General features: G+C 44.4%; 1 pseudogene; it reads left to right on the top strand.

Moving 5' to 3' along the window:
• The first annotated feature begins 260 nt into the window (after positions 1-260).
• On the top strand, positions 261-595 carry LOC102405944 (annotated as a pseudogene).
• Positions 596-15118: the final 14523 nt, after the last annotated feature.

Raw genomic sequence — 15118 nt, 5'->3', positions numbered from 1 at the left:
ACCCATTGGTTCATTTATGAATGCCTTCATACATACGTTCAAGCAGTACTGATTGAATAACTACTATGAACACTTATTGTGGACCGTGTAAGAATCTGATCTCTACTCTGAGAAGACCTACTACCTAATGAACACAGAAAACCTATCATTACAAGCAGCTAAATTAACAATAGAAGACGTGGGCTCTCCCTTGCTCTCTCTTCGAAAGGTCAAAGCATTGCGGATGGTAGTGACTAGAGGGCATGGCCACCACCGTGAGCCTCCTCAACAAGCCCTGGAGGCAGATGACCCTGGAGGAGCTGCAGGAGTGGGAGGAGGAGGAGTTGAACTTGGGGCCACTCTCTGTGCTCATGCCGTCGGTCAAAAACAGCACCCAAGGGCTCATCAACCGCCGTAACAACAGAACACTCCTGGGCTGGGTGAGGGCGTTCAACACATGTGGGAGAATTTGAAGGAGATGTGGACCCAGATAACCAAGAGTGGCAAGGGCAAGAAGTCCAAGCCAGTCAACAAGGACCACTGCATCTCAAAGATGCTCCTGTGCAAGGACTCGGTCACCATAGTCTCACAAAACCCACACGTTGCTTGCAAGTAGAGGCCCCCTCCCTGCCATCAGAACTTGCCCCCTTATTTTGTGAAGACCTGCCCTTTGTACTTGGGATAATAAAGTCCTGAGTTTAAAAAAAAAAAAATAGAAGACGTGACATCAGGAAACATATATGGTGGAAAGTAAAGGAATAATGCAGACAAGAAACTTTCAAGGCATTTAGGAAAGGGTGCCGAGATTGCTGTGGTCCAGGGTCATCTGAAAGGGATGAGGTTGGAACCGGGCTGTGGATGGGAGGGAAGGATGAGAAGGGGCACTCCAGGGGAGATAGGCCAGCCCGAGTGGGGCTGAAGTCCTTCTTTTGTTCCATTCACATGTAAAAACCATGCAAGAGCTCCACCATCCAGGACGGGGCTGAGCAGAGGAGGCTGACACTGACAAGAGTTGCCAGGAAGGCTGGCCAGTGATGCTTCCATTCGGGTGGGCCCTACTCTACTCTGACTGGTAAACTTTGTAAGAGGAGGAGCTTAGAACCCACAGAGAGACACCAGAGGTGCACAGGCACTGAGCAATTATCTTGAAGAAGCAGCGAGAATGGGGCAACTGCAAGCCAAAGGAGAGGGCTCTCAGGATACACCACAGCTGCTCCCACTCTTGTCTTGGACTTCTGGCCTTCAGAACTGTGAGAATATTAAGTACCACTGTTTAAGCCACCCAGTCTGTGGTATTCCATAACGGCAACCCTCACAGACCAATACATATGGCTTTTCTCATTGCAATTGCTGATGTAAAATATATTAACAAATTTTACAATGTTAATTCCTGCTTGCATTCTAAGGATAGACCAAAGTGATTTAGGATGACTTAATATTGCTTTTTAAAAGCGTACTTATTTCTTCTTGGTTGCCGTGGGTCTTCATTGCTGCTCGTGGGTTTTCTCTAGTAGCAGAGGGGTCACTCTCTAGCTGTGGTGCACGGGCTCCTCACTGCAGCGCCTCCTCTTGTTGCAGAGCATGGGCTCCAGCATGCCGAATCGGTAGTTGAGTCACTTGGGTTTAGTTGCCCCAAAGCACGTGGAATCTTCCCGGACCAGGGATCGAACCTGTGTCCCTTGCATTGGCAGGTGGATTCTTAACCACTGGCCCACCAGGCAAGTCCTAGACTATATTAATCAGGACAGAGAAGTGTTGGTACAGGAAGAGAGAGATATACAAGGGATCAGACAGTCCAGAAACACATCCAGACATTTATGGAAACTTATTCCATGACACAAAAAGTAATCACCCTTCTGGAAACAGGAAAGGGTGAACAAAGTAGGACAAATTCCTCCAGAGAGAATCTGAAAAAAGAAAACCCAAATGACCAATACATGTATGAAAAATGCCCAACCACATCAGCAGTCAAGGAAATAAAAAAGACCACAGTGAAATACTATTGCGTAACTTACAGTGTCTGACAATGTGATGAATCGGCAATAATATGGAGCAACGGGAACTCGTATCTTCTGTCAGGAATTTAATCTGAACAACCACTTTACAGATGGATTTGGGGATATATATAGTCAAGCTGAAGATGTACGAACTCTGTAACCCAGCTATTCCATTTCTAACAATCTATCATAGAGAAACATAAGTTTCTCTATAGGCTCAGAGGAAGTGCAAAATGTTCGAACAGCACTATCTGTCATGGGAAAAACTGGATATTTTGTCTAAATTTCCATCAATAGGCAAATTTCTGCCTTGCTTCTGAATTCTCAACACTTACAACAATTCTTGATAATACTGCTCTAGGAATATTTGTTGCATCAATAAATCAGTGTAAAAGAAAGATGTTCCCAACTCCTTCCATCCATCAGGAATCTAAGTGGGAACAGAGGGCTTTCAATAGAATTTTCCATGTTGTCTCTTAGTCTGTACAGTCTGGGGTTCACCTCCTCAAGGCCTAGCAATTTGTGATTTATCTCTTCTACAGCAAACTGAAAAGAAGGTTCTTGTAGCTTCTCATTTTTCTGCCTCCACTATTACTACTAAAAATCACCATCATGGCCTTCTGGAAAAAGAATTCTCTCCCCTGTAGGCTTTGTCACCTACTGGAAAAATATTTTCTACCAAAACACATCTCCACCAAAGCAAGCACATTTTCTAAAATGTGACATAGCTCTCTCTGTATCTATCTATCCATCTAATCTACATGTATTAATGTATATTCTTACTCATGTGATCAGAGATATCAGTGCCTCTGATGCCATATTTGTCAACAAGCCTGAGTGATGAGCATGAGTTCCTGAGACTTGGAGCCTTGTGACACTACGAATCCTAGGTCACCGTCAAAAAACTTCCATGCTGGAGGGCCACCTTGATCTGTTCCTGAAACCCCTGGTCCCAGGGTCTCAAATGGGGTGCAGAAAGTTGCTGCCTGATACAAGTCAAGCCATCCATCAGTGATCCACATGAGCTATCTGCTCACAGGGCTTCCTTTTGTGGGAAATCATGTTGATATCCAGAAGACTGGGCTGTACTGTATGCAGTTTATCCAGGAATTCTTCACACGAAAGATTTGGCTAGACGCTCTGTCTGGTAGCCTGGATTTAATCCTGAAATGAAGAAGAAGGCAGAGGGAGGAGTGGGTTTGTGCCAGACTAGCCAAGGGAGGTGATCAAGATGCCGAGGCTAATCACCCATATTTCTTTCTCAAGGATCATATCTGGGGAAGAATTTCTTGGTTTTGACCTGCTTCTTCTCTAGATCTCTCCTGATTGCAGCTGATTATGGCTCCCTGGGCATCAGCCATGACTCTAAGCCAATTAATTGCAAAACACTGATAACCAGACCTTAGGGTTTCTGACTGCGGATCTGGTTTTATTGTGTGGATGTATCTCTACACGGCCTGCATTGTTCCCCGAAGTCTTTACTCAGATAGTCTTAAACAAAGGTATTGCAGATTTTCTTAAATCAATTAATTGAAGGAGACTAGACAAGAAAACTTGTCTGGTTTCTCATTTCCGATATAACAACTAAAGTCATTCTTGTTGAACTCCTAAAGAGGAAACATCTTAAATCTTGCCTAATATATCCAGTCAGACTCGGATAAGACCTTACAACACAATCAAGGATGTTTTCTGAATGTCTCTTAATGACGCTTTTTCTACACCTACTTTATTCTCCTTTTCACCACCAGTGTTGGCAGAGTAGGAACCATGGGGCTTGAATCAAGAAATGGGCTCCTGATGCCAAAATGATGTGAAAGTCCGTGACGTGGAAATCCAGAATCAGACAGACCGATACAGCTGCCATCTAAAAGCTATTTGGGGTGTTACTTTTCATAATTTCTCCCTAACCTACACATCACTACAGTGTGGAAATGAGCTTGGAAAGATCGGAAGTAAACTTCCCAAGGTACAGCTGCTAACTAGAGCAATAATCCAAACCCAGGTCTGTCTGTCTTTCCCCCAAACCCACCGCACTAAGCAGACCATTCTTCAAAATGGCAGCTGTAACCATGGTCCTCTTTTAAGAAAACTGCTCAATGCAACACATTCATATGGAGAACAAGCCTGAGATGCTTTCTCAAATGCACTGTCCTGGTGAGGTCATTATTACCTCTGGCTGAGCTGAATGGAGCAGGGGTGAGCCCTGCCTCTAGCTTGCTCGGTTGGCCAGTCAACAGGTTGACCAGCTGCCCATTAAGCAGTTCAGCCCAAAGTGCATGGCCCAGAAAGGACAACAACAATTCACTCCATCCAGTCAAATGCTCCTTCTATTGGGCTTTAACAGAAAAGACAGGAAAGAGAGTCAGTAGCTAGGTTTGTGGGGGATGGGCATGCAAAAAAAAACACACAGAAAGAAGACAAACCACGAGGGCCCAAGAGTGAGCAGTGTTGGGAGAAGCTGCAGACCTCGTGGTCTGTTGGTAGTCACCTGTGCGCCGGAAGTGGAGAGGAAGGCATTCTGCGTCACCAGAACCGTGGGGACCAGGAAATCACAAGGACGGCAAGCAGCGGGCAGAAGGCGGAATGCAACCTGGTGACTAGAGCTGCATAGTTCCAGTTCCCAAACTATGTTCCTGTGTCTTTGAGGCTAGCTCTTTACCTTTTTCTGAGGATGCCGTGACATCCCCGCCTCCCCTGTTACACTTATATTCTTGCTCTGAATCCACCTCCCTGAGGATCAGGGGATGCAAGCTGACCAGTACCCTCCCTCCCTTATGCCATGCTCCTCTCGGGGACGAGCGCCTGCTCAGCTGTCTCCTGCTCCTGCTGTGGTCCAGCCAGGGGAGCAGCTGAAGCATCTCTGCTAAGCGGGCCAAGTCTCAAGTCTTCGCCAGTACCCAAGAGGGGCCTCTGGTTACAACTGCTGGAAATGTAGACCCTGCGCATCAAATGACACAGGGACAGCCTAGAAGCAGTGTGAAATGATTTAACTAACGGAGGTGGGGTAGGTGGTTCCCCACCCTGCTTTTTGCTCCTTTATGGGATTGTGGGCACCTGCTGGTCTGACATTCCTGATGGTCTGTGCTTTGGAGATAAATGCTCAGGATGGCCTTGTGAGTTTTGCCTAAACTTGAGGGTCCGCTGGCTTCCTGCGTGTCTTGCTACTTGCATACAGCCAGAACTCAGCAGATGGTTTCTGATCAGGAATAAATTTGAGAGGAGGGAAATGAGGAAGGGTCAAAAACTCCATTTGAGACCCAGAAAAACAGGGGGCGCAGTCATAAAAGAACATGCTTGTCCTCCTCCTAAGGGCCCTGGATCTGCCCCAGAAAAAGGATCCCCCTCTGCCCCGACTTGAATGGGGAACGGCGGCCAGCAGCACACTCAAGACAGAGGACCAGGCACGTCTTTTGAACATCAAAGAACCCACAGGCTTCCTGGTGACCTTGGCAGAGGGAAAGAGAAACGGGGAAGCTCCAAGCCCCGTATTGATGGTATAAACATCAAACGGGACCCAGTGGAACATAATGTTTCCCTTTATCTCCCAACTCCAGGAGTCTTCAAACTGCCCGCTGTGCCCTGAAGCTGGAGAATTAGGAAGGAATTGAGATGTCTTTCTTCATTTGGAAAGAGAGAGAGCAATGCAGAAATTATAACTCATCCAAGGAAAGCCTCCTAAGGGATTTTCACCTTCCCTGTTCTGGGGAAAGATTTTCTTCCAAGAAGTCTCACTCCCATCATTGCAAACCCCTGGCTCCCTGCTCCGGGGTCTCTGCCTCTCTGTCGCTTTCATTGTCTCGGGACTCAGCGCCTAGCCCAGGGACTTGTCTTGAGACAGCACTAAGTATTTGCAAAATAAAAGCGTAATGAAGGAATGAATGAGTATCAGATATCTTGTTGGAGGGGGCAGAGTATAAGCACGGTCAGTCCGTCAGCATTTTATCATTGCACTCAACTTTGGTGAATCTATACTGTACACCAGCCAATTGTCTGTGTGTGTAGCAGGCAGACAAGAAGAGCCTTAGACCTAGGACCTACACTCAGGAGCCTTCAGTCTACCTAAAGAGAAGACATATGGGCCCAATTACAGGAATGTGTGCAGTGTCTCAAACTATCACCCAGGGAGCACTATTTAAAGTTGCAAGTTTCCCAAGCCCCACTCACCAGGGCTTCTGATTCAGATAAGGGCCCCCAAATTGAACATTTGAGCCAAGTCTGTATGTAATTCAGAAGCTGATATAAACCAGTCTACTCTTGGAGAAACACTGACATGTGGGGAGAAATAGACCCACTGGGAAAGTATTGAAGCTCTTGCCTGGTCTCTTCAATGACCTCCCGTGACTCCTGAGACCTTTCCAGCATCCTCCCTGCCCACACTACCTAGCCCATGATGACTCAAAGCTCTAAACCCTGTATTGAATGGATGCACTTGGATCTCTGTGCTCTTGTCTCTGGCAGAAATGCTGAGATGGCTCAGCAAAGCCCATTGCCTGGGGGCCAGGAAACATCTTGAGAGAATCAGCTCCATCCCTCAACTCCAGGCCCCTGCTTTAGCTCTTGCAGGAAGTCCTAGGGGAAGAAGGAGCCCGTCACAGTGGGCTGGGTTTTCAGAAGTGAGGGACACCCGGAAGATGGGCTCTGGAAAGCCGACTTCCCTTCCCCATCCTCCTCTGAGTCACCTGGAGAGCAGTGAGTCTCTGCATAACAACTCAAAGGACCATTTTATGAAAACTGTATAATCATTAGGAAATGAGCAGCTCTCCTCCAGGATACTTAACACTAAAGAAAAAGGAAGAGACACCCCACTCCTGCCCACCTAGGTCACAGCTCCCAGCCTGTGGGGGCAGAAGCTCCCGGGAGGAGGGTGGGGAGGGGAGGACATGGAATAACCATGCAGGGGGCACAGTCATTCATCAGCACCTTCAAGGCAACCCTGGGAGTCCCCAGAAGCAGCAGGGAGGAGGTGGTATAGGGTTACAGGGTCATCAGTGGGGTGACAACCATTTAAATTTGTGTCAAGACTAATTGTTACCCCCAAATGGACAAAATTCTAAAACATCTCCCAAATCCATCTGCATGTCTGCCTTATCTTTGGATAACTATTCAGCCTCATGTTGGGTATGCCTGTCTCTCATTTCTTCCCTCTCCATTCTACTCACTGTACTGCAGCCATAATTATCTTTTTAAGCTGTAAGACTGGTCATATTTCTTCCCCATTGACTACAGAATGAAGTCCAGACTCCTGCAGACCGTTCAGAGCTTGATTCAAGTGTAAGGTCCTCCAGGAAACTGCTTCTGGCTTCCTGGGGTAGAATGGGACATCCTCCTTGGCCTCTGCTTTACTTCGTACCTTCCTTCCTTGAAGCCGGTATCACATGCCGTGGGCTTTATTTATTTACCTGATTCTCCTAGACTGGAATCTCCTCGAGGGCAGGGACTGTGTCTCTCATTCATCTCCTCCACTACTGCCCAGTATGCTACAAGTTTAACAAACGTTTTGTTCATTCATTCATTCATTACTGCCCTCATATCAACCCCATCCAGAACGATTACCTCCTTGTCCTGAAGTATGCTTCCATTCCCATCACTGAAACTTGGTTTCTCTTCTTCCCCTTGCCTGAAATGTTTTCCATTCTCTTTTTCATTCTTCTTATTTCTTTAATTTTTCTGTAACCGATCATTGCAATACAGCAGATCTTTGAGCGAATGAGCCTGCTGTTTTCCGTGGTGTTTCTGCAGACTCTTCCTCACAGCGCCTTGTTTCTTTGTGTGGTTTGTAATTTGGGGTGATGAACTCACGTTTGGTAAGGTGCCCCAGGCCACTACCAATCAAGAACCACTTCAAGTTAACTTTGTAGCTTGTAGTTTGCTGTATGATGCAGGTAGTATAAAGTTAAACCCCAATCCCAGGTGAGACTACCTACAGTAATACAATTCACAAAGGAAACAGTTTTCTTTTTTTTTTTTCTAATCCAGAGCCCAACCTGATAAGACAAGTTTCTCTGTTTTTCTTTGCCAGGGACCACATTCTCCTAGACCATACTTTTCCTGGGGATCTTGTTTTATGTGTATGAGGGTTGTGTCCATTCTATCTTCTTACCTTGTATGGGCTCAAGATCAGAAGATTCATAACAGACATTCAACTCTAAGACCCCAGATCAGAGATTGGCAAAGAATGGCCCAAGGCTCAATTCCAGTTTACTGCGGGTCAAGCCCTCCTACACCTGCTACTTATGTATGATCTCTGACTGCATTCATGCTACAAAGCATTGAGTTGTTGGAACAGAGAACCACATGGGCTCTGAAACCCACAAATATTTACTATCTGGCGCTTTACAGAAGATGTTTGCTAATTCCTGCTCTAAAACACAAGGACTATCAAAAGCACCAGCAACTCTTACCTTTTTCCAAATTCAGTGATGCATTTCAAAGGAATTTTGATTCCAGATGGTTTAGCTGTATTAAATGGGGAGATTTCCTAGGATGTCTAGTCTACCACATTACCAGAAGGTGAAATTAACCTCTTCTTTCTTTTTAGCCTTTCCAAAGGCTCAAAAGGTCCAAAATAGAACCTCTCTCCTTCCCCAGTGATTTCAGTTCACGGTATCATTCCCGATGCTTCCTACAGCCTTTGCAGAACCTACGGTTCAGCAGTTCATTGTAGGTGTGTGTTCTCCAGTTTGCATCAAGCAGGTAATTATTCCCATTTATGAGGCTGTCAGCACCTTGAGAATAGTGTTTATCATTTAGATCAAGACCTAGTCTTGTGAATATAGAGAACTGGAGCAATCCTCAGGGTCTACAGAACCCTAAATTTGGTGAGTTAGAAAAGCATCCTTGGCAGTGGAAAATGAGCTGAAGGCGGAAATGAGTGATCAGGCTTTGAGTTTAGATGAAACAGTCCAAATTCAAGTTCTGTCATTCACTAGCTGCATGATATCAGCAGTTACTTCCTAAGTTCAGGTCACTTCATCTATGAAAAGAGAATGACATATCTTCTGTGGACAACTGGGAGACTTGGAATGGATGCACAGTATCTGATAGAAATAGATGACCAATAGGCCATTATCATGTTGTTATGGAAGCAACTTGCTTATTAATGCTCTTGACAGTACACTTGAAGATTTCTTTGACTATTCTAATACTCGATGCATCCAAGCTGGAATTTGATCTGCATTTGTATTCAAATTTGTGAAACCTAGAGCCTGGAGAGGGAAATGGCAACACACTCCAGTATTCTTGCCTGGGAAATCCCATGGACAGAAGAGCCTGATGGGCTACAGTCCACGGGGTCACAAACAGTCAGATGTGACTTAGTGACTAAACAATAACAACAGACAAGGAGCACATGAAACTCAAAAATTGAGGAGCTGGGAAAGACGCATTCCTAGATCTTACAAAAATCAGACTCCCAGCATCTCAGGTCTGACCACAGAATTTCTGCAGGGCTGGGATATGAATTCAGCAAACAGTCGAAGCCACTTAATCAGTGAAAAGTGCTCAATGACTTGTCACTGTAACAATTATCAAAAAGTGTGGCTGACCGCTACTGTAGTAGATAACTGATTCTTGTTTTGCACTTGGCATTGACCTCCTTAAGCTCTGTGGGTGTCGAGACCCACCATCCTAGCAGCCCTAAGCTCTGCCAGCTAGTCCTACTCTTTAGAGAAGAACAAATTCATTCGCCTCTTCTTTCCTTTCTATTAGCATTTGTAAGAGGGGGAATAGGACCCAAGGCAGGAACTTAAGAGCAAGGTGTGGTAGCCTGAGGTTGCAGCCCTTACCCCCAGGGTAACTTTTACCTACACCTTCAGCACTAGTTTGGGGCTTCTAGAAGTCTAGTCTAGGGGCCCCAGGGAAGGGTTTGGACTAGGGATGGCAGGGGAAGAAGGCACAGATTTACTTATGTTCCCAGTCACACAAGAGGCACGAGGCATTCGCAGGTGAGAAAACTGGTCCTTCCAGGCACAGGGCTTTGATTTCTTAACACTGGGAGCATTTGCATTACCTTAACCTCTTTAAGGTCTTGCCTGTGACTGGCACAACCCGCAGATCACCACTCTGCCCCTGACCCCCTGGGATTCATCAACACTCACCTGCTTCATGTGGTTTTCTCTTCCAGGCATTGAAAGGGATTCCCACTCCATCCTCACTGCACCTAAATATACTCTGTCCAGATCTTTCTCCCCAGTTCCCATCATCTTCCTGGTCCATCAATTCCATCTTGCTTGATTATGAATTTTTAAATCTACTTGTCTGTTCCTTGCAGTGTATAGTATAGGTGTTCTGCGTTTCTTGACTATTTCAACCATTGTTTAGTAAGATGTTTTGCACCTGACAAGGGAAGTTAAGCAATCAGGAATACGTAATTTATGCAGTTTTCTTTTTTAAGAAGGTAACTATACTTTTCAAGTAAATAAAGTAGCAATACTATGGTTTACTAAGTCATCTAGAGTGATTTATAACAAGCAATGAAAAAATTTGCAATTCTAATTTTCCCAATACATAAAAAAGCATTGCAAAAAGAGATCAAACCACAGCAGAAAAATGACAAAGAATATGAACAGACAGCTCCCAAGAAAAGATATAAAAATGGATTTTAAGTATAGGAAAGTGCACACAACCTCATTCATAAGAGAAAAGCAACTTCAAACTATATCATCTAACAGTGTTTTGGTTTTTTTTTACTTTCATAGATCAAAGATTTTGATAATACACCCTGTTGGCAGTTTTGTGAGTAAGGGTGGGGAAAACAGTCCAGCTCATGAGTTGATAGGAGTGTCTTGTGTGATTTGGCAGTATTCATAGAAATGAACCCACCTTTGTTCAAGCAATTCTATTTGCAAGAGCTTATCAAACACATGTTTTCTCACATATACATGAAATAGTATATTCACAAGGTTATTCATTGTATCACTATTAATAATAGCAAGGATTTGGGCATAAGACCTCAGTGTTCATCAACAGAGAACATTGCTAAAGTAAATAGCGGTATAGCCATACAGTGGAATACTATGCAGTTGTCAAAAATGAAAGGGAGTTAGTTCTTAGAGAAACTTTTTATATTGTTATGAATATATGTTAAGTGAAAAAAGCAAAGTGAAGGACAGTTTGTAACATACATGGTTGTCATCTGTACCAAAAATGTCGGGGAAAGGAGAATATATGCAGATACTTTTATATTCAAAGACTATCTCTAAGAATACATAGATATTCAACATGGGTTGCCTCTGGAGAGTAAAACTGGATGTCTGGGAAAGAGAGACATCTATCATTTTCTCAACCCTCAGAAGCAAAACAAATATGGGTGGTGGTGGGTAGAGGGTCTATAACACCTTCAGTCAAACAACAATTTTAGGTAACCACTACACTTACAAAAACACAATTTTGGACAACTCCGTTCTTACAAAGATTATCATATTAAGTTCTTTTACTTTATAGCTTCCTTTATGGACCTTTATTAGCCCAAACCCATGACAGCCACCCTCCTGCAAATATCTTCAGCCCAGCCTGGTTCCGGCCTGCACTCTGAGCTGTATCAACCTTCCTAAAACACCTAAGTCGTGTAAGGGAGACTGGCTGCACTGATTAGCCTGGAAAGTGGACAAAACATTCAACAGGGAATTGTATGTGTGCTCTGTGAGAATCTCTGGGCTAGGTGACCTGTAGGAGAGAGGATCTGGCCCTTAAGGAGCCTGCAGAGTGGTAGAGAATATAAAACATTCACACCAAATGGTGGCCACACAGGGCCCAACATGGCACATGACGCGAAATCTTCGCAGACAACATCCTGTGGACGTTCACAGCAGGGAGAGGCTCCAGCTAGTTGGAGGAAGCAGGAAGATCTAAATCTGGTCTTGAGGGAAAAGTAGCATTTAGACCCATGGAGAAGGGAGAGGAGAGTCTGAGCCACATGAAAAGATGCTCAGTGTCACTAATTATCAGAGGAAAGCAAAACTATGAGGTACCACGTCACACTGGTCAGAATGGCCATTCATCAAAAAGCTTACAAATAGCAGATGCTGGAGAGGGGGTGGAGAAAAGGGAACCCTCCTACACTGTTGACAGGAATAAAAATTTGTGCAACCACAATGGGAAATCATATGGAGGTTCCTTAAAAAACTAAAATAGAACTACCATATGATCCAGCAATCCTGTGCTGTGCTTTATCACTCAATCGTGTCTGACTCTTTGCGACTCAATGGACTGTAGTCCACCAGGCTCCTCTGTCCATGGGATTCTCCAGGCAAGAATACTGGAGTGGGTTGCCATTTCCTTCTCCAGGAGATCTTCCTAACCCAGGGATCAAACCAATGTCTCTTATGTCTCCTGCATTGTATTGGCACATGGGTTCTTTACCACCAGCGCCACCTGGGAAGCCTATATATATATATATATATATATATTCAAGTGATATATATATATATCATATATATAAGCCCATATATATATATCTTCAAGTGATATATATATATTCAAATCTTCAAGTGATATATATATATATCACTTTTCACTACACACAATGGAATATATATACATACATACACAATGGAATATTCAGTTCAGTTCAGTCACTCAGTCGTGTCCGACTCTTTGCGACCCCATGAATCGCAGCACGCCAGGCCTCCCTGTCCATCACCAACTCTCAGAGTTCACTCAGACTCACATCCATCAAGTCAGTGATGCCATCCAGCCATCTCATCCTCTGTCATCCCCTTCTCCTCCTGCCCCCAATCCCTCCCACCATCAGAGACTTTTCCAATGACTCAACTCTTCGCATGAGGTGGCCAAAGTACTGGAGTTTCAGCTTTAGCATCATTCCTTCCAAAGAAATCCCAGGGCTGATCTCCTTCAGAATGGACTGGTTGGATCTCCTTGCAGTCCAAGGGACTCTCAAGAGTCTTCTCCAACACCACAGTTCAGAAGCATCAATTCTTCGGCTCTCAGCCTTCTTCACAGTCCAACTCTCACATCCATACATGACCACAGGAAAAATCATAGCCTTGACTAGACGGACCTTTGTTGGCAAAGTAATGTCTCTGCTTTTGAATATGCTATCTAGGTTGGTCATAACTTTCCTTCCAAGGAGTAAGTGTCTTTATGAAAAGGCAAAATGATAGGATACTGAAAGAGGAACTCCCCAGGTCAGTAGGTGCCCAATATGCTACTGGAGATCAGTGGAGAAATAACTCCAGAAAGAATGAAGGGATGGAGCCAAAGCAAAAACAATACCCAGCTGTGGATGTGACTGGTGATAGAAGCAAGGTCCAATGCTGTAAAGAGCAATATTGCATAGGAACCTGGAATGTCAGGTCCATGAATCAAGGCAAATTGGAAGTGGTCAAACAAGAGATGGCAAGAGTGAATGTCGACATTCTAGGAATCAGAGAACTGAAATAGACTGGAATGGGTGAATTTAACTCAGATGACCATTATATCTACTACTGCGGGCAGGAATCCCTTAGAAGAAATGGAGTAGCCATCATGGTCAACAAAAGAGTCTGAAATGCAGTACTTGGATGCAATCTCAAAAACGACAGAATGATCTCTGTTCTGGCAAACCATTCAATATCACAGTAATCCAAGTCTATGCCCCAACCAGTAACGCTGAAGAAGCTGAAGTTGAATGGTTCTATGAAGACCCTACAAGACGTTTTAGAACTAACACCCAAAAAAGATGTCCTTTTCATCATAGGGGACTGGAATGCAAAGGTAGAAAGTCAAGAAACACCTGGAGTAACAGGCAAATTTGGCCTTGGAATACGGAATGGAATATTGCTCAGCCATAAAAAGAAATGAAATAATGCCATTTGCACAAAATGGATGAACCCAGAGACTATCATACTAACTGAAATAATTCAAAGATAAATATTATATGATCTCACTTATATGTGGAATCTAAAAAGTAATACAAGTGAATCTATTTACAAAACAGAAACAGACTCATAGACATTAAAAACAAACTTCTGATTACAGCAGGGGAAAGTGAGTTGCTCAGTTGTGTCTGACTCTTCATGACCCCATGGACTATAGAGTCCATGGGATTCTCCAGGCCAGAATACTGTAGTGGGTAGCCTTTCCCTTCTCCAGGGGATCTTCCCAAACCAGGGATCGAACCCAGGTCTCCCACACTGTAGGTGGATTCTTTACCAGCTGAACCACAAGAGAAGCCCCAAAGGGGAAAGTGGGGAGAGTAAATTAGGGGTAGTTATGAACATATACTGGAGAAGGCAGTGGAAACCCACTCTAGTACTCTTGCCTGGAAAATCCCATGGACAGAGGAGCCTGGTAGGCTGCAGTCCATGGGTTCGCAAAGAGTCAGACACAACTGAGCGACTTCACTTTCACTTTTCACTTTCATGCATTGGAGAAGGAAATGGCAACCCATTCCAGTGTTCTTGCCTGGAGAATCCCAAGGACGGGGGAGCCTGGTGGGCTGCCGTCTATGGGTTCGCACAGAGTTGGACGCGACTAAAACAACTTAGCAGTAGCAGCAGCAGCAGCATGAACATATAAGGGGTTTCCCTGGTAGCTCAGCTGGTAAAGAATCTGCCTGTCAGTGCAGGAGACGTGGGTTCAATCCCTGATCCAAGAGGATCCCACGTGCTGCGGAGCTACTAAGCCTGTGCACCACTATTGAGCCTGTGCTCTTGAGCCCGGGAACCGCAACTAGAGAAAAGCCAGCGCAGCAACAAAGACCCAGCACAGTCAAAATAAGTAAATAATAAAAGAATAAAATAGATAAGCAACAAGGATTTACTGTATAATACAGGAAGCTATGTTATAAAATCTTGTAATAACCTATAATGGAAAACTGTCTGAAAATCTATACATATATAACTGAATCACTTTGCCATACACCTGAAACCAACATAATACTATAGATCAACTATATTTCAATAATAATTTTTTTTAAAAAAAGAGAGAAGAGCTTCAGCAGAGGGGACCATCTGAAGCATCTGGATGGGACCCTGAGCCCAGGAAGAGCTTGGTGGGAGTTAGCTGGGGTAATAACCATAAGACTGCCATTTCAATGAAGTTCTTTCCTGCAAATTGTCACGTGATGACCCCCTGACTTGGACACTTTCATATAAAGCAACGAGGGCTCACAGAGATTGAGGTAAGTCACCCAAGGTTACTCA

This window comes from Bubalus bubalis, chromosome 1 (genome assembly GCF_019923935.1).
Source record: "Bubalus bubalis isolate 160015118507 breed Murrah chromosome 1, NDDB_SH_1, whole genome shotgun sequence".
NCBI lineage: Eukaryota > Metazoa > Chordata > Mammalia > Artiodactyla > Bovidae > Bubalus > Bubalus bubalis.
This window is presented reverse-complemented; position numbering and strand designations above follow the sequence as displayed.